Below are 20,415 nucleotides of genomic sequence, written 5' to 3' on the forward strand. Positions count from 1 at the left end.
GGGAGTTCTCTGCCAGGCAGAGGTCTCTGGGTCTTACTTTATTGTGTTGAAGCACCCTCCCATTCCCTCACGGCACTCATGCTTAGGAAGGTTCGGTTCTCTGTAACACTGCTTGATCTGGCTTTCTGGGATGTTATGATGAAAACATCTCACACTTCCTCATGAATTAATTAAGTCAAGTGTTTTTCTCCTCGGAAATCCCAAGAGATACAGGTACAAGGAGGTACCAAAGGAAAATGGTTTATGTCATACTTTTCCTCAGAGTTAGCCTTGCCCTGGAGAAGACGGGCTGTCTCCTCCACTCTTTGCCCAGTGTTTCAGTGTCGCACCTTTGCCTCCTGTGTGAATCTAGAACCCAAACCCAAGACATCAAGTTACTGAAAAGTCAGAAAGCTTTCGGAGGTCTTGGCAAGTCTTGTCACAATCCATTTGATACACATTATATTATAATTGTATCTGTTAACTATATTGAATCTGTTCTCCTTGTATTAATATCACATACCATGAGAATTGTGCTGCAGTAATTATCATGAATTTGCTGTGACTCTGAGAATCTAATGTATTAAATGCATTCCTTAAGCAATAACTTCTAAAAATTCCATTTGATAACCACTTAGCTTTCAGATAGATAAAGACAACCTATTTGAAAAATGACTATTTGAAAAATTTCTACACCCTGTTAATCTGAATATTTTATAGTTCCAAGTATTCTTTTTGAAAGATTTTATTTATTTGAAAGAGTTACAGAGAGAGGTAGAGACAGAGAGGTCTTCCATCTGCTGGTTCACTCCCCAGATGGCCGCGATGGCCGGAGCTGAGCTAATCTGAAGCCAGGAGCCGGGAGCTTCTTCTGAGTCTCCCATGTGGGTGCAGGGGCCAAGGACTTGGGCCATTTTCTACTGCTTTCCCAGGCGATAACAGAGAGCTGGATTGGAAGAGGAGCAGCCGGGACTAGAACCGACGCCCATATGGGATGCCGGCACTTCAGGCCAGGACTTTAACCCGCTGTGCCACAGTGCTGGCCCCCCAAATATTCTTTTATTTTATCACACTAGATATTGTGTCTGTGTTTATGTGTCTATCTACCCAACAACTTAATTCTAGTTGGTGATTTATGACATTGAATTATTCCTACTCAGGAAATATCATGATCTACAAAAAATGTGGAATATGGAGATACTTCTGGTTTTCAAAATATTGTAAAAGGATGATTTTGAACATAATAATGTTCCTACACTTTTGGATTGAACAAATCCATGCTATTTCTATAAATCTTGGATTACTTAAGTAACCTTTATTCAAATGATGACTCTTGTTTCCGCTTCCTCTGGGTGTTACCTACCCTTTTGATGATGAGTTGCCCAAAGGGTGGAGTGGTGGGAAGATGGGAAGTGTGATAAGACTTTAGTAATAACTGCTACAAGACCTGCTCAGGGAGGAAGTTCTGTTTCCCCCGAGACAGGCGTTTTCATATGGATATCTTGCTCCTTCAGTTTCTGGGAGACCAAATTTACGTTGTTTAATTCAAGATTGAACACCTCCAAAGTTTCTAGACTAATCCATTCAACACTTTGGTACACTGCAGATCACATCTTGACTGTGTATATGTTCAGTGCACACAAGTCAGTGGCAAACAAACATTCCACGTCTGTTTGCTCTTCTCCAAACAAAAAACAAGTTATATTTATTGAATATCTCTGATGAATCTGGTAGTGTGGTCAGTGCTTTATACTGATTAGCTCATTGAACATGTTACAGCAACCCTCTCTGGTTATTCTACCTGAGATTATATAACATGTTCATTCACACTGTTAGTAAGTTCTGTCTCCAGGGCCATTCACCCTATTGCTCTACTATATATGGCTTGTGTCATCATATGCTCCTTGTCCTGTTTTCTGGCCCGGAACAAGTGCTGATGTAGGTAGTTCATCATACCTACCCCAAGCTACAGGCCTTTTACCAAGGAGTGTAATCCCAAGAAAAATAAAAGAAATTGCTGGAAGGTTAATTCATTTTGCAAATAAAGTAAAAAGGTCTTCCCTTTCAAGGTGTCAGCGGAGTTCCTGATGAGGAAGCCAGTCAAAGAAGCAGTTTGTATTCTGATTTGCTAACTAAGGGGATGTAATCTGATAGAAAGGAAAGCCAGTCCCAGGAATTTATACAGCCTGATGACAGCCAGCACTTTGCTGTTCCCTTTTTATGTTTTACCAAGGAAGCAGGCAGATTGACAGGGCCACACCTTGAGCCCCGGGCGTGGGAGCAGTCCAAGTGCCCTAGGGAGAGAGTGGTTTCTGGATCTGCTGGCAGCACCTGCAGTTCCTAGCTGAGAAGCGTGGGGAAGCAGCACCCACTCAGCCGGAGCTCTGGAACACCTCCATGGGAACCAGTATTTCTCAGAAGATTCCCAAATACCTTATGGTTTTAAACTGGGGAATGCTAGAAACATTAAGCAATAATTGCTAACAGTCAAAATGTAGAGTAAGGGGAAAAAATGTGCTTGGGTGTTTCTTAGACTTTCTAAATTGTATTATTTCAGCTGTACCCTAAGTCTGTTACGTTCTGAGGTCTCTGCTAAATACTGAAAAAATGTTATTTTCTAATTAAGATTCTGCTTATAAAGGATCTATTACTAGTTTGTATTAAAACATTACTTATACCGTGGAGGAAAAGCAAATGTTAGAGTTGGGGGCCAGGTGTCATGCTAGCTTTCTACTTTGACTGTGACCCTAGATGGGGAAAAAGTTATCATTTGCATTGGTTCTAAGTAATTGGTATCACAGGCATATTGTATTTAAGAGTTTCTGAAGGGGTGGTTCTTAAAAACACCAGCATGTCGGCTCACTAGGCTAATCCTCCGCCTTGCGGCGCCGGCACACCGGGTTCTAGTCCCGGTCGGGGCACCGATCCTGTCCCGGTTGCCCCTCTTCCAGGCCAGCTCTCTGCTATGGCCCAGGAGTGCAGTGGAGGATGGCCCAAGTGCTTGGGCCCTGCACCTGCATGGGAGACCAGGAGAAGCACCTGGCTCCTGCCATCGGATCAGCACGGTGCGCCGGCTGCAGCGCGCCTACCGCGGCGGCCATTGGAGGGTGAACCAACGGCAAAAAGGAAGACCTTTCTCTCTGTCTCTCTCTCACTGTCCACTCTGCCTGTCAAAAACAAACAAACAAACAAACAAAAAAAAAAAAAAACCACCAGCACGTTAAGTTACTTTCTTAGCTGCTATTTAGATGTTTGGGTGATTTTCTGGACTTTGAGTGATTGGTCAAAGGTTTGATAGCAAAATGAGATGTTAGGTGAAGACTCTCAGGTGCCTCATTAAGATCAGAAAAGTCACTAAGCTGACCCATGGACTTTGTGTTACAAATACAAATTTTCTTTATTATTCACATCTTCTCATTTGATCTTTATGGTCAGTGCCAGTATAAAGACAAACACCAGTAGCCATCCCATTTACAGTGAAGGTCACCAAATTTCTGAAATACAATGTGTATCTGAAGCAGTAGAGTAAGAGAGGTTGAGCTTAAGGTTCTCTTGCTGCACATCACGCGGTGTCTCGGCAGTGCTGCCCCAAAAATCACAAAGCAGCAACGTTGCTTTGATGGACTGCGGGGTGAAAGCCCACCTGCCATCACAGTTGAGGGCTGCACATTAGCAGTAGTGTGCTGTCAGGTCATCATGCTACTGTGTGTGTTTACCTTGCACAGTATTTTTTATGTTCTTAGTCTGTTTTTGTCTTTTGATTTCCTTCATAAATGAGTTCTAGCATGTTGGCAAGAATGAGAAAAAACATTAGGTGGTAGTTCTGAAACTTCAGGTCTTAACCACCATAGTCTTAAAAGTGATTGAGGACACTTGAAGGATTTTCCAGTTATGTGAACTATTTCTGTCTGTATTTACTGTCCTAGAATTGAAAACAAGGAATTTTAAAAACATTTATTTTAAAATAAACTCATTTTCATAGTGCCCTACATAACCTGTTTCTAATGAAAAAATAATTATTCTTCCAAATCCACTCCCCACAGAAATAAAGAAGAGATGCCATTGTTTTATGTTTTTTGCAAATCCCTTTTAGGCTGATTTATAGGAAGTACTGGATTCTCATATCTGCTTCTATATTCATTTTGTTGCATTGTGTTACTTTGGTTATGGTAGATGCAAAATATAGCCCTACACAGGTCTATGTTGGGAGAAAGAAGTATTTTAAGTCATTTCAGATCATTATGGACATTTTTCTTTGATAATACATCGAAACTTGACAAGTGGTAGTTTCCTGAACACCATGTCAATCTGAAACCATGTAAATTCGCTAATTTGGAAACTTCGAGCCCATGGTGACAAATACAAGTTTTCCAGAATTTTGACTTTCCCTGATGTCTCTGCTATATCATTATCAACAGACACTGCCGGTTCACTGTGAAGTGACAGACTTACCTCATTCCCTTTGGAGCAGTGTTTGAAACACGTAACCCAAAGTCTGAATAACCACAGTTTGCCAGTCATTTCTCTCAAGAAAAATAATAATATTGCACTTTTAAAAGCAAACAAAACCAGTTAATTCAGCTCACAATTCAAAAATTCGTTAGTACTTTTTCTCAAGATAATTTAGTATGCATTAAAAATAATTTATGTATGCTTCCTATTTCATTAAATGGATTATTAAAAAGAATATTCAAGGATTTTTTGAAGTATGATAAAAAAAGTAATTTGTGTCACGTTGGGCATTCTTGAATGAAAATAGCTGTTTATTTATTTATTTATTATAACAAGCATGACCATAGAGAATACAGTGACTACAGTTTGTGATAATGCTTTGATTCAAGCATGAGGCACACACAATTTACCTGTTACTTTTGCACTGTCAGTGTTAATGTCAACATAATGACAAAGTTGCAAAACTTCTCAGCATGATTATGAAAACGTTTTTGACCTTTTGGACCTCTAGGGACTTATGAACCATGCTTTGATAACCATAAGTGTCAGAAATAAAAAAATTTTGTTGTAATTACAACCCTGCCACTGAGTAGGTTAATGTTGCCCAACTTAAATTTCCTCTGTCAAGGTAGAGGAAAGTTCCCCACTACCTACCCAACTGGTTACATGAGGATCAATTCATTCTGCTCATGTGAGAAACTTTGTAACCTGTGAAGTCCTTGATCCACACAGCTGTTATAGTATTAATTGGCAATAATACTACTCTGATATTAGTAGCCACTATGGGGGACTTTGTATATTTTTCTTATTACAAAAGAACACATGAAATACAGAGAGAAAGTTGTATATTCTTTATATTCCCCCTAACCAGAGATGTCATCATTGACCTTGGGGTTTATTTTAAAATATATGTGTGTGTGTGTGTGTGTATGCTGCAGGTGGCATCTTTACCCACTGCTCCACAGCGCTGACCCCAGGGTTTATCTTTACAGTCGTCTTCTTTGTGCCATTTATTCACAAACAGAGGAAACCATCTGTCCTGAGCACCTTTGTATTTGCTAGATTTCACATGATATTGGCACCAGCATATATACACTTACCCAAGTTGGGACAGGCAACACATTAGCACCTCAAGATAGGAGCTGGTATTGTAGCGTGATGAGTTAAACTACTACCTGCAAGGCCACCATCCCATATGGGTGCCAGTTTGAGTCCCAGCTGCTCCACTTCTGATCCAGCTCCCTGCTAATGTGCCTGAGAAAGCAGTGGAGGATGACCCAAGGCCTGGAGGAAGCTCCTGGCTTTAGCTGGGCCCAGCCTTGGCCGAGGGAACTTGGTTCCCTCCTTGGCAAGGGAACCAGTGGTTCAAAGGACTCTCTTTCTGTCTCGCCCTTTCTGTCTCTGTAACTCTGCCTTTCAAATAACTTTAAAAAAAAAAAAAAAGCAGCGGCAGCAACTCAAGATAGTGTGACTCTCCCAGGAGTCCTCTGTGATAGATTCCTCATCTTTTTTTTTTTTTTTTTTTTGACAGGCAGAGTTAGCCAGTGAGAGAGAGACAGAGAGAAAGGTCTTCCTTCCATTGGTTCACCCCCCAAATGGCTGCCATGGCTGGCGCGCTGCGCTGATTCAAAGCCAGGAGCCAGGTGTTTCCTCCTGGTCTCCCATGTGGGTGCAGGGGCCCAAGGACTTGGGCCATCCTCCACTACCCTCCCGGGCCACAGCAGAGAGCTGGACTGGAAGAGGAGCAACCGGGACAGAACCGGTGCCCCAACTGGAACTAGAACCCTGGGTGCTGGCACCGTAGGCAGAGGATTAGCCTAGTGAGCCGCGGCGCCAGCCAGATTCCTCATCCTTGACAATTCAGGCTTCATCTACCTTGCAGCCTTGTCCTGTTTGCTGTGAGAGCCAGTGCAGACAGGTGCTTGATGGAAATTCAGTTACTGGGACAGGAATAGGAATGGCAAATACATATAAGAAAGTTTTTTTGTCTCCTGCTCTCATGGTTTTTATATCCCCTATAGGCTTTCTCTGCCTTAAAGTGAAAAGAAATTCCATAATAGAGTGCCTTTTTAATTAAAGTCAAAGCCATCCAAAGTGGCAGAGTTGGAGAGCAGATCAGTGCTAAGGGTCCAGCATTTGACTATGAAGGGATGACCCAGAGGAGTTCCTCTGTGCTGATGAAACAGTTTTCTATCTTGATTGTGGTGATGGCAGTACTGACCTATGTATGTGATTAAAGGCCATAGAACTGTGTATATAAAGGCATATAAAAAAGCACATACAAAACCTGATGGAATTCAAGTGAGGTCTGTTGTCTTGTTGTCTAGCTAATTGTGTTAGTATTATTTTCTTGGTTTTTTTTGTTTTTTTTTTTTTTTTTTTTTTTTTTTTTTTTTTTAGCAATGTACAGCACATTAAAGACAGAGAACCTACATAATTTTTTTTCAAATTAATTAATTTTCTATGCCATTTCCATTTTAACACCAGGTTGTTTTTTTTTTCATTTCCAATTCTCTTTATATACAGAAGATCAATTCAGTATATAATTAGTAAAGACCTCATCAGTTTGTGCCCACACAGAAACGCAAAGTATAAAAATACTGTTTCAGTACTAATTATAGCATCACTTCACTTTAGACGACACATTAGGGACAGATCCCACATGGGGTGTAAGTACACAGTGACTCCTGTTGCTGATTTAACAATTTGACACTCCTGTTCATGGCGTCAGTAATCTCCCTAGGCTCTAGTCATGAGTTGCCAGGGCTATGGAAGCCTTTAGAGTTCGCTGACTTTGATCTTATTCCGATAGGGTCATAGTCAAAGTGGAAGTTCTCTCCTCCCTTCGGAGAAGGGTACCTCCTTCTTTGATGGCCCCGTTCTTTCCACTGGGATCTCACTCACAGAGATCTTCATTTAGGTCTTTTTTTTTTCCCATGATATCTTGGCTTTCCGTACCTGCTATACCATGAGAGTATAGCAGGTATTTTCTTGGTTTTGATCTTGCTAAGGTAAGCTGCTTTTCTTGGGGGGAGTTGGCCAGTGGGTATAAGGCATCTCTCTATACTGATTTTGCAACTTTGTATGAGTCTAAAGTATAAGCCGTCCAATTCTGGTCATTTAATAATACATATCCATAAACATCATTGTAAAACAAGTGTCCAGAGCAATACTTGAACTCTCTTTTCTGATAGTCCTTTGGCATGTTTTTGCACTTTTACAGGTTTTCTAAACCAGTCTTTCAGGTGAATTTCTTTCTCTGATTAAAGTCCTCTATGTGGTTACTGTACCAAAACATTGAGTGATTTATCTGTTTAATCCTGGAAATGAATCTAGCCATCTTGTTTGATTATGTCTAGAGAATGCTGCCTCTTAGTGGTGAGAAACCAGAAAAATGTGGAGAGATCTATTTTATTATTTCAATATGTTGGTGGTGTGGGCTTTGAATTTAAGAAGACCTGGGTAAAAATCACAGCTCAGCAACTTCTTACTTGTGTGGCTTTGGCATCTTACTGAGTCCTCCCAGTCTTGGTTCCTTCATTTCTGTGAAATGATATAAATGATAGCTCCTCACGGTGCCCGTTCATGATTCATTACCGAGGTCCTGCCACAAGCACTGTGGCTAGGCAGGAGCGAGACAGCAACGCAAACACACACAAGGGCCTTGGCCTCTTGGAGCTCGTGTTGTAGTAGCATTTTTAGAAATGATTTGCGGGCCGGTGCTGCAGCTCACTAGGCTAATCCTCCGCCTGTGGCACCGGCACACCGGGTTCTAGTCCCGGTCAGGGCACCGGTTCTGTCCCAGGTGCTCCTCTTCCAGTCCAGCTCTCTGCTGTGGCCTGGGAAGGCAGTGGAGGATGGCCCAAGTCCTTGGGCCCTGCACCCACATGGGAGACCAGGAGAAGCACCTGGCTCCTGGCTTCGGATCAGTGCAGCGCACCTGCCGTGGCGGCCATTTGGGGAGTGAACCAATGGAAAAGGAAGACCTTTCTCTCTCTCACTCTGCCTGTCAAAAAAAAAAAAAAATGATTTGCATGAAGTATGTGTCTCAGTGTCAGGTTCATAGTAAATGCTTAGTGGATATTAATTTTAAAAATTATTAGAAATGCTTCTTGGATGACTTTCCAGTCTTTCTAGACTCATCCTTCCTCTGGCTAAAGATGTCTTCCTAATCAAAGCTAGCTCGAGACATAGCAGCTGGCACGCTTGGAACTTGCCATGTTTCATGCTTCCATGCCTGTACATGTTCCATTCCTTCTCTGATTGCCCCCTTAACAGTTCTTGTATCAATAAATCCTTTCATTTACCAGACAGCTTCCTTGTAAAAAGAAACCAACCAAAGCAGAATGCTCTCCTGCTCTGTTTCTAATTGCTTTTATTGTTCATTTGATTAAATATATAGTGCTAAAATTATATTGTCTTTTTCTTTTGTTACTCTTGAAAGCAATAAAAGCATTGTTTGCTTGAACAGTGCGTGGCTGGGTCTGCTCTACTGCCAGTGTCAGGCCATCATGGCCTATGATCCTGATGAAGGAGTTGCATCCATTTAATTCCCAAACCACAAAATGGAACAGGAAAAGAACTCGTGGATTGAAAGAGATCCTCCCCAGGCAGAGGAAAACCACTTAAATGCCATACCCTCTAAGAGTCCCAATGTAGCAACAGTTTGTGAAAATATACGTAAAACCCCTTTAAAAATAGAGAGAGGTGCCTTGATTCTGGTTGAGCCCAGACTTTTCCTGCATCTGGTTCTTTCCCTTTGCTCAGCGTTTGGACAGTTCTGAGTGTGCATGAGAGCTTGTGTGTCATTTAACAGTTGGGGGGCAGTTATTGCTTCAGAGCTGCTGAAGCAAAGCAAAGATTTCTCCAGCTGCATAGCATTTCCTGTTTGCAATCTCTGACTGCAGGGATTGTGGTTTGAGTTAAGAATTCTTTCTTGTTAAATTTTTTTCTTTTCTTCTCTCTCAGATGAGAATAGCTAGAAATGTACAAGTTGAACCTAAATTTGTATTAGTTTCTGTCTCAAGTTTTTCTTTGAAATAATTGAAAGTGTAGAGAGCAGGGACATGCTCAGTGGTAAATTGATAGCTCCTAGATGCCCTAAACTGGATAATGCATTTTTGAAGACCTCATTTCACAAAATGATAATCCGTAATTGGACAGCTTTAGCGCTTGGTCTACTAGATGTCCCTTCATGTCCTGCTAGACTCCATTACCAATTAATGTTATGGGACATTTTGTGACGTGAAGTCTGTTCATGTGGGTGAAGGAGTAAGAGAAGTGTTTCTTTTTCCTTCTGTTATAAAAGTCATATATGTTTACTAGAAAGATTTCAGAAATATGGGGAATTTAAAGAAGAAAACAAAGATCATTATATAATCTTCTATTAATATCCTAACTTCTGTTAAGAGTATATTGTTGGATATAATTTAATAGGTTTATATACAAATAGTGGTAACAAACATATGTATATTTATTACATAGATTGTATTATACATATATTTTAGCAGGCTTTTTTTTCATTTTTTATTCAAGAAACAGAGAGATAGAGACAGACATACAAAGAGATCTTCCATCCAGTGGTTCACTTCCCAGATGTCTACAACATCTAGGACTGGGCCAGGCTGAAGCCAGAGTGCTTGCAGCACAGTCTGAGTCTCCCACGTGGGTGACAGGGACCCAGTTACCTGAGCCATTATCCACTGCCTCCTAGGGTACATGTTCACAGGAAGCTTACGTCTCATGTCTGAGTACCTAGGTTTGAGTCCAGACTCCACTTCCAGTTCCCACTTCCTGTTAATGGAAACCTTGGGTGGGACAGCAGGAATGGCTCAAGGAGTTGAGTCCCTGCCACACATGTGGGCAACCCAGATTAAGTTTGGAACTCCTGCCGGCGCCGCGGCTCACTAGGCTAATCCTCCGCCTTGCGGCGCCGGCACACTGGGTTCTAGTCCTGGTTGGGGCACCGATCCTGTCCCGGTTGCCCCTCTTCCAGGCCAGCTCTCTGCTGTGGCCAGGGAGTGCAGTGGAGGATGGCCCAAGTGCTTGGGCCCTGCACCCCATGGGAGACCAGGAGAAGCCCCTGGCTCCTGCCATCGGATCAGCGCGGTGTGCCGGCCGCAGCGCGCCAACCGCGGCGGCCCTTGGAGGGTGAACCAACGGCAAAAGGAAGACCTTTCTCTCTGTCTCTCTCTCACTGTCCACTCTGCCTGTCAAAAAAAAAAAAAAAAAAAAAAAAAAAAAAAAAAAAAAAGTTTGGGACTCCTGGCTTTGGCCTGTCCCAGTCCCAGCCCCAGCTATTGCAGGCATTTGGAAAGAGTAGCAGCAAATATCTGTCTCTCTCTCCCTCTGCCTTCCAAATAGACAGAAATAATTTTTAAAAACTTAAAACCTTTGGGGGTGGTGGGAAGAGAAAGAGAAACCATTTTTTTTTTTTTTTTGGCGGGGGGGAGGATGCAGTTTCATTAACCATGAAAGGAAACTGACTATCAAGGAGAGTGGTTGGCACTGGAGTACTTTATGGCATGCTTAACATATGTTTATCCATACCTCTTCTGCAAAAAAAGAACAACTGGTCTTGCTCATAGAGCTTTCAGGAAGGTAAAGTTTTCATTATTTTTAAAATGTTTTTTATATGAGAGGGAGAGACAGAGTGCTCCCATCCACTGGCCTACTCCCCAGAAATATTAATGCTCAAATCTCTGTGGCTTTACATGTACGAGGTTTATTTCCTCTTTGTGTTAGGGAGAGGATCTGTTCCACACAGTAATGACAGCAACCTCAGTTCTTGTCTCACCTAGAAGAAGAATTTCCACACAGATGGGGATGGTGAGCAAAGCAAGATTTATTGAAAGTGAGGAACCTCCTGCAGCAGTAGTCAGGAGAGGAGCTCCAAGGGAGGAGTTGCCAAAGAAGCTTGCCAGTGTCTGCACTTTATAAACATGAAATATCTGTCTGATTAGCCCCTTTCTGAAAACCAAACCTAGATTTAACCAATCAGGGGAGGAGCAGAACAACAGCTAATCAGAAGGTGGGGATTACAATCCTGTCTAGCGTTGGTAACGCTAAGGGCCGTTAACTGACCTAACTGCCCATTAGCCCATGTAACTCCTCACTTCCTCATCTCTTTCCGTTAACAGTAGCTCAGACACTTAAGCAGAGCAGATGGAGGCTTCTCCTTCTCAGTGGGGTTTTCCATAGCAGGGCAAGAGAGAGACCAGACAATCACATGAAGACTTCTCACAGCTTCCCCAGAGGTTTTAGTTCATTGGTTTGAACTGTGTTGTGGCTCCACCTATGAGAGGAATTGTAGTATTTAGTGAGAATTACTGTTCCTCCCTCATCCATATATGGCCTCCTTTACTTCTCACATCAGTCCTACTGGGTAATAACCATCATGTCCTTATTTAACAGCTGAGGGAACTAGATCACAGAGTGTTAAGTAGCTACCAGAACCAACACATAAACCTCCTGAAAGACAGAGACATCTTTCTATGGACATACTATGAAGTTTACTTTTAAGTTAGCTTAAATTAAAAGAGCAGCAAGTAAAACAATGGCAAAGATTTTACAGGCATAAGACAAACACTGTTGTAAGATCATCATTCACAGCCCGCTGTCCACATGCTCTTCATCTACAGAACCCTAGGCCCAGATCTGGAGGTGGTTGTGAAAAGCAGTTGCAGGCTCTTTCCTTGACTCAGAGAATCTGGGAAACCCTCCCCCGCTCCTTTGACCCCTTCCACTCGTCTGATTTCCCATTTTTCATCCAGATTGTCCCATTATGCCTAGCTGTTTCATACGAAATATTAGATCTTGAACCATTTTGACATTCTTCAGTATCATGTTGCCTCTGAGTCTCTGCTCACCTCCACATGCTGGGGCCCTTAAGGCCAAGTGACCCCTTCCAGACCCAGACGGTTGGGAAGTCCTACAGCCCAGCTGGGGCGCCTACTTCTGCTCTGATGTCAGCCAGTGCCAGGAACATAGATTGTACAAGCCACTTGGGTTCTTTCATCTGTAAACACCCCGCACAACAGTTGTCATGTCCTATGGGTCTGGTTCTTTCTTGCCTGGGAACAAGGGTATCGAAGTGTGAGACTGAAACTGTAATCTCTTGCCTTGTTCTTTGATAAGAGTTTTGGGTTGAGAAGCACTGCATATTTCCCAGGGGGTTTTACAGTACACATGGGTCTGTTAAATTATTGGAGACATCCTGTAATAAAGATGCCTGACCAATTCAATGCTTTCTAACTTATTTCAACACAGACTTTCCTGTTGTATAAGAAACACTAACTTCCCGTGAAACCACTTTGAGAAATGTGATCTAGATGTTTTGCTGGATTAAGTGATCCATTTCATTTACTGTCTCTTTGTTCAACTTTATTCCAGTTCAGTTTTGCCCTTTTAGCATTTATTTCTAACTATATTTCAATATATAATTTCTGATTTTTTTCAAAGATGTATTTCATTTATTTGAAAGAGATAGTTACCAAAATAGATAGAGACACAGAGAGAGAGAGAGAGAGAGGTCTTCCATCTGCTGGTTCACTCCCCAGATGGCTGCAAAGGCTGGAGCTATGCTGATCCAAAACCAGGAGCCAGGAGCTTCTTCCAGGCCTCCCACGCAGGTGCAGGAGCCCAAGCGATTGGGCCATCCTCTGCTGCTTTCCCAGGCATAGCAGAGAGCTGAGTTGGAAGTGGAGTGGCCGGGACTCAAACCAGAACCCATATGGGATGCCAGTCCTCAGGCCAGGGCTTTAATTCTAATTGTTTTTAGGGTGACTCCTTTTTACACCTTGCCTTTTTATTTTATACCCTTTGGTGCCTTTGATACCCTTAGGTTTAAACATGAAATGGCCTACCAATTCATTCGTGTACTAGCATCTTGCTGTATCTTCCATTAACATTGAATGGACTTTTTACTGACTTACTGCCCTAGCTATGTGAAGCAATTTTTTAAAAAATTGAAAGTTAAGAGAATGAGCAGAAGTAGCACCACTTTGAAGTCAGATATAACTGAGTTCGAGCCTCTGCTCTACCACTTCCCAGGTGAGATCACCAGAGTCAGGTTCATTCATTCCTTCACTCAGTAATTCACCCAGGAAGGGGGAAGGTGGATATCAAGGAAGGCTTTGAGGAAGGGGAACCCTTGAACTGAGCCATAAATAGGTAGTAGATGTTTATGAAACTGTTCCCTCAGGCTACCAGAGACTATTTTCCTTAAATAGAAATATTAAACAGCATTATGGCAGTGGTTGACACACTTGATGGAGAGTCATACTTCAGTATTAAGAAAAGAAAATACTTTATAAACTGTGTCTTTAACTGAGCCAGCATTAACCAAGTGTACCCCTCTGGTCCAAGTCAAGTCCTTTGCTAAAATTGACTGTCACTTCCTATTTAAGAGAATTGCTTGTACAGAATAGTTTAATAATTTACTTGACTTTATCTAAAGCACCACTTAATTTTACTGAGAATTAAAACTTCTTGCTTTTGGATTCTAACAAGTCGAGAAAGCTTTCATTTGGCTTCCTGGCAGCAGTTGGCATCACAAGCATAATATCTAAGAATATTCCTTTTCTGCAAGGGTAGCCTTGAAATATGCTAACTACCTGATGGTGAATATGATAGTCACCATCTAGATCAGGGGTGGGGAATCTTGTTTCTGTCTACAGAGCCATTTGGATATTTATAAAATCACATAGACCATGCAAAATTAGCAACATAAAGATTTATTGAATTTCGAGTCATGCCTGCAGTTGCCTTGGTAGGGACAGACCTTATGTGGCCTGTGGGCCAGAAGTTCCCCATCCCTGATTTAGATGGACTCTTTGAATTCTGAAAAATCAGGATCAAGAGAAAAATGAGTATCAAAATGTGAAGTTATAGACTAAGCAAACGGGACAGAACTGTACAGGTGAAGGAGGCAGCAGATGGCAATGTTTTCTTGTCAGTTACATGAAGACAGTGTTGCCTCCTCAAGGTGACACTGTGGACTCCATGTGGTAAGCCCTGTGTGCTTATATATGTTTATTTTACTAAATATTTTTAGGGGGGCTGGTGCTGTGGCGCACTGGGTTAAGTGCCGGCATCCCATATGGGCACCGGTTCGAGACCCGGCTGCTCCACTTCCAATCTAGCTCTCTGCTTTGGCCTGGGAAAGCAGTAGAAAATGGCCCAAGTCCTTGGGCCCCTGCACCCACATGGGAGACCCGGTATTAGCTCCTGCCTCCTGGCTTCAGATTGGCACAGCTCCGGCCATTGCGGCCAACTGGGGAGTGAACCATCAGATGGAAGACCTCTCTCTGTCTCTCTGCTGCTCCTCTCTCTGTGTAACTCTGACTTTCAAATAAATAAATCTTTTTTTAAAAAAGATTTTTAAATTGTGTTAGGTTGCCACCTGAGTAAAAGTCAATTGTAAAAATCCTTAACTTTGATAGAGCCATTCATTGAAGGCAAGGAAAATGCAATTAGCTATCACTCACAGGATGGGTTTGTTCTTTTTTTTTTTTTTAATATTTATTTATTTATTTGAAAGTCAGAGTTACACAGAGAAGGAGAAGCAGAGAGAGAGGTCTTCCATCCACTGGCTTACTCCCCAGTTGGCCGCAATGGCCAGAGCCGCGCCAATCTGAAGCCAGGAGGCAGGAGTTTCTTCCAGGTCTACCATTTGGGTGCAGGGGCCTAAGGACTTGGGCCATCTTCTGCTGTTTTCCCAGGCCATAGCAGAGAGCTAGATCAGAAGTGGAGCAGCTGGGACACAAACTGGTGCCCATATGGGATACTGGCACTGCAGGCGGCAGCTTTACCCACTATGCTGCAGTGCCAGCCCTGGGTTTGTTCTAATTTAAACATAGCAAATTATAGCTGACATGCATGGAAATGAAGTTAAAAGTCTGAAAGTTGGTCATTTCAAGCACAATAAAAAGTCCTTAGGGTCAAGATTTGAACCAAGGCTGTTTGTTTATTTTTTTTCTTGTATTGCTTTCTCAATTATCTTGGTCTTGCAAACCTTTGCTACTCCCCCTTTCTGTGAAATCTGATACTACACATAATGCATGGAAAATTGCTTTCATTTTCACTGGATGTGGGAGATGTTAATCCTAACCCGCCATTTGATTAAATTGAATTAGACAAGACACAACCGCATTATTTTAAGGAATATTCATATTCCCTGATACTCCTCCACCTACTCATTTCTCTCTGACACTTCTGTGAGACTGAACATTCTACTTAAGTTCCGTCTTCTGAGTCCCTGTTGCCTTTTGCATGTGTTACAATTTGGTTCTCACTTGACCTTGGGTCTTTCCCAGGTTTCCCTTTCTTCATGATAGCTATAGACTTTAAGCAAGTGATTTGCACTCTGGACGCTGGCCCTCCTCTCTCTAGAGGAACTTTGGTTTTCTTCTACTTTGGACAGCCCTAAGTCTCGGCAGTGGTTCTCAAACTTGACCTTGCATCCCTTTCACCTTTTATGAAATCTTAGTTTGTTGTGCCCCATCCTCAGAGTTTCTGATTGATTAAGTTTAAGATTCCCTTACTGACAAGTTCCAGGTGGAGCTAACCCTGCTGGCCCCAGGGCCACACCTTGAGAACAATTAGAAGGAATTGTCATTCTGGACACAGATCCAGCATTCTCTAGCATCATACAGAAGTTGCAACTTTGTCCTCCGAATGCACCACCTGTTATTTTTTCGCTTTTCTGCATGCCGTCTGAATGATATCTTGTGTTAGTAGTCAAAGAACAAGTTGAATGAGAAATTGGCTACTGGTTGAGTATATCGCCCTCTTGTGTTTCAGTGTCATATTTCTTTTTTTTTCATTTATTAAACTTTTATTTAATGAATATAAATTTCCAAAGTACAGCTTATGGGTTACAATGGCTCCCCCCCCCCCATAACTTCCCTCCCACCCGCAACCCTCCCCTTTCCCACTCCCTCTCCCCTTCCAATCACATCAAGATTCATTTTCAATTCTCTTTATATACAGAAGATCAGTTTAGTATATATTAGGTAAAGATTTCAACAGTTTGCCCATATAGCAACACAAAGTGAAAAAAATACTGTTGGAGTACTAGTTATAGCATTAAATAAGAGTGTACAGCACATTAAAGACAGAGATCCTACATAATATTTTTTTTAAAATTAATTTTCTATGCCATTTCCAATTTAACACCAGGTTTTTTTTTTCATTTCCGATTATCTTTATAGACAGAAGATCGATTCAGTATATAATTAGTAAAGATCTCATCAGTTTGCACCTACGCAGAAACACAAAGTGTAAAAATACTGTTTCAGTACTAGTTATAGCATCACTGCACATTAGACAACACATTAAGGACAGATCCCACATGAGATGCACGTACACAGTGACTCCTGTTGCTGACTTAACAATTTGACACTCCTGTTCATGGCGTCAGTAATCTCCCTGGGCTCTAGTCATGAGTTGCCAGGGCTATGGAAGCCTTTAGAGTTCGCTGACTTTGATCTTATTCTGATAGGGTCATAGTCAAAGTGGAAGTTCTCTCCTCCTTTCAGAGAAAGGTACCTCCTTCTTTGATGGCCCCGTTCTTCCCACTGGGATCTCACTCACAGAGATCTTTTATTTAGGTCTTCTTCTTTTTTTTCTTTTCCATGGTATCTTGGCTTTCCATGCCTACAATACTCTCATGGGCTCTTCAGCCAGATCAGCTTCCTGAATACAAAAATACGTTTGTAGTTGAAAACCTGTATAGTTTAGGAGGCTGGGGGAGGGGGAACTAAAATCACTAATAACCTAAAAATTCACTGTTGAGAATTACATATATGTACATGTATACACACATACATATGTACACTTTAAAAATTCATCAAAAATGGAATTAAAAATAAGTCTATTGGTGCAAAAAAGTGAAATCTTTGCAGTTTTTTGGAAATACTTATTTTTGATGAATTTTTGAAAACCCTTTCATATGCATGCACTTCAACATTTTCTAACCTTTTTGCTATTTGTACTAAACATTCTAGTTGGCATTATGCTGCAGTTCTCTTTTAATTTTGTACTTTTTTATATGTTTCCTGAATGTTTTCCTGCTTTAGAAACACTGTAGCCTAAGGCCTTTGTGCACTTGGAAATGTACAGCCTGTTAAAGCAGAGCGGCCCTGGTTGAGCCAGAGCCTCTCCCGCAGTAGCACTGGTGGTCCCCTAAGAGGGATGTGCAGAAGCCAGAGGTACTGCCCATAATTTCATTTGTACAACTGTGTAGAAACTTACCTAATGTTTGCACCATAACCTACTCAGTTTTCTATTCTGAACATCTCCATAGTCTCTGTTGTGGTTTTTTTTTTTTTTTTTTTCTTTTTTCCAGTTCCTGAAATGAAGTAGTTGAGAGCATCCTTTGAAATCTGTATGCATCCTATGATTATTCTTTAGTTATTGGTCTTTCTTACCATCTAACTGCCATTTGGTACTTCTGTCTCCCCTTCTTCACTGTCATTGAAGAATCAGTTAGGAAATGGAGCAGCCATCGTTAGTCCCTTGCTCTGGCCCAATTTAGAAGTTCACTTTCTTGAGAGATTTCTAGTTTTTTCCAAAGGTTGTGTTTCTTATTGAACCCAAAGTTTTACAGTGGGCATTATGGGCTATGCCAAAGAGTTTAAATTTTTGAAGGGTATTGTGAGTTGGCCCTCTCATCTCTCCTGCTTTACTACGGAATTGTTCAGTGGCTGTTTTCTGTTAGTTACTTTGCTGGGCAGAGAACCAGGACTGCCCTGCACTGGTAGCAGTTGAAGCAGCTCCCTGTAGTTGCGTCACCTATCTGGTCTGGACTTTTTCCTGCTGTGTACAGTGCATCTCGGTAGCTCATCTTAAAATGTAAGAGTATTGTCACTAGAAGCTATCTCAGAGACCTTGGAGATCTCTCACTTTGTCATGGCAGGAATGAGAAGTGAGCAGAGGTGGTGAGGGGGAGGGGACTGGTCAAGACTACATCTCCTGACCTAACCTTCTTTTCCCCAGTTGTAGGACAACGCCTGACAGCTAGCCCCTTAGTCTGTCAACCCCAGCCATAACCTGGGATCTGTGTGAACCCTCTAGTCCCTCGCCTGCATCCCGTCCCTGTCTCCGTTGTGGTCCTGATGACTTCAGAAAGATCAGAATTGTGACATTTCAGGTCTGAGAGAGCTCTTCTGGCTGAGAGGTACTCCCTCGTCCATGCACTTAGTCTGCAGGCATGTTATTTAGTGTGTATGGCAGGGCTACATTGTGCTAGGGGTTTGATTGGAGCAGGGTGGGCAAAGCAGTGCTAGGCCCTGTCTTGAGCAAACGAGTCACTGTAAAGTGGTGAAAGTGACCCTATTCTGCCACTTGTTGAGACAGGATGTTAGGGGGAAGAGACCTGTGTGGGGTGGTCAAGGCCTCACGGAGGAAGTGATGCAGAAAACAGAGGCTCTTTGCCAGTAGCTAGCCAAAGAGTGTTCCAGACAGATGGTAAAGCATGCAGGAGAGGAGCATGATCACTGGACCAAAGAGTTGAGAAAGGTTGAAGTGTGGTGAGAATGCGTTGAGGGGTTCAAGGCAGGTTGGCAGGGCCAGACCTAAACTGGGAGTTGAGATTTGAAACCAGTTCAGTGGGAAGCCGACTATGGGTTTTCAACAGCAGAGTGGTGTGATCTGATAATGACTGCTATGATAGCAGGACACAGAGGAAATGAGGATGCCTTTTGGAGTCAGTAAAGACTAATAAATAACCTTGACCATCTACTTTATTCACTGTTTCGCATTGGACAAGTTACTTAACCTCTCTGAGCCTGGCTCCTCAATAATCCAGTGACACTAGGACCGGTTTTATAGGGCTGTTGTGAGCAGTAACACAGTAACCTCTGTCATCTTAAAAAACAATCTAATTTAGGCTGCCCTGTTTAGATTAGAACATGTTATAACTAGATGCTTTCACCTTGCAGAATGAGGCAGGAAAATGAGGACCATGAGATTTGCCACCAATGGAGAGACTGTGGTGCAACATAAAGCATATTTTGGAGCACCCCTCCCAGCCTTAACAGTCCCTGAAATGCCATGCCATGATTGTAGTTTGTTTGGTTTTTTTAAGATTTATTTATTTATTTGAAAGAGTTACACAGAGAGAGAACGAGAGGCAGAGAGAGAGAAAGGTCTTCCATCTGATGGTTCACTCCCCAGTTGGCCACAACAGCCAAAGCTGCGCTGATCAGGAGCCAGGAGCTGCTTCTGGGTCTCCCATGTGGTGCAGGGGCCAAGAACTTGGGCCATCTTCTACTACTTTCCCAGGCCATAGCAGAGAGCTGGATGTGAAGTGAAGCAGCCGGGTCTTGAACGGACGCCCATATGGGATGCCGGCGCTTCAGGCCAGGGCATTAACCCACTGCGCCACAGCACCAGCCCCTCATTGTAGTTTTTTACCACTATTGCTGAGTGTTTCAAGTATAGAGAATCTCCATGTTGTGTTGGGCACTTTGCATGCATTTCCGTCTGCTGTGTCTCATGGAATCACTGTAACAGCATGTGAATTAGTCTTAGTCCTACTTACCCTCGGGGACCACTTCTCTAAAAGACTGAGCTGCTTGCCCAAGCACGCACCCAGCTCAGGGGCTGTCACCTGCCTGGCCCTGTGTCCACTGGGCATTCTGGCAGCTGAGATAGGTAAAATTCGAAATCTCTGAGCAGGCAGAATCATTGACTCGCCTCTTAGGTTTGTAAGGGGCCTCCCACCTGTGAGCAGATAGTCCTTGTTTCCCCTTCAGGCCTGTGCAACCAAATAAAACAAATCTTCAGTAGGTCAGTAATGGCTGATAAAAATCATCCTCTGCATGTGTGTAGTGTCATCGTTTTCAAAAAATCCTCCTAACTGTAAGAATATGGTACCATGAATAGTTTATTAGCCTTTAGAGTTAGACCTAGTTTGTGATCTGATCCCTCCACCTAACTACCTGTGTGTGTGTGTTTGAACAAGTTAGGTAATAACACCTT

General features: G+C 42.4%; 1 protein-coding gene across 3 annotated transcripts in view; it reads left to right on the forward strand.

Moving 5' to 3' along the window:
* Positions 1 to 20,415, forward strand: part of ASAP1 (ArfGAP with SH3 domain, ankyrin repeat and PH domain 1) — a 381,790-nt gene that overhangs the window by 248,709 nt on the left and 112,666 nt on the right. The gene's annotated exons all lie outside the window — the stretch shown is intronic.

This window comes from Lepus europaeus, chromosome 4 (genome assembly GCF_033115175.1).
Source record: "Lepus europaeus isolate LE1 chromosome 4, mLepTim1.pri, whole genome shotgun sequence".
NCBI lineage: Eukaryota > Metazoa > Chordata > Mammalia > Lagomorpha > Leporidae > Lepus > Lepus europaeus.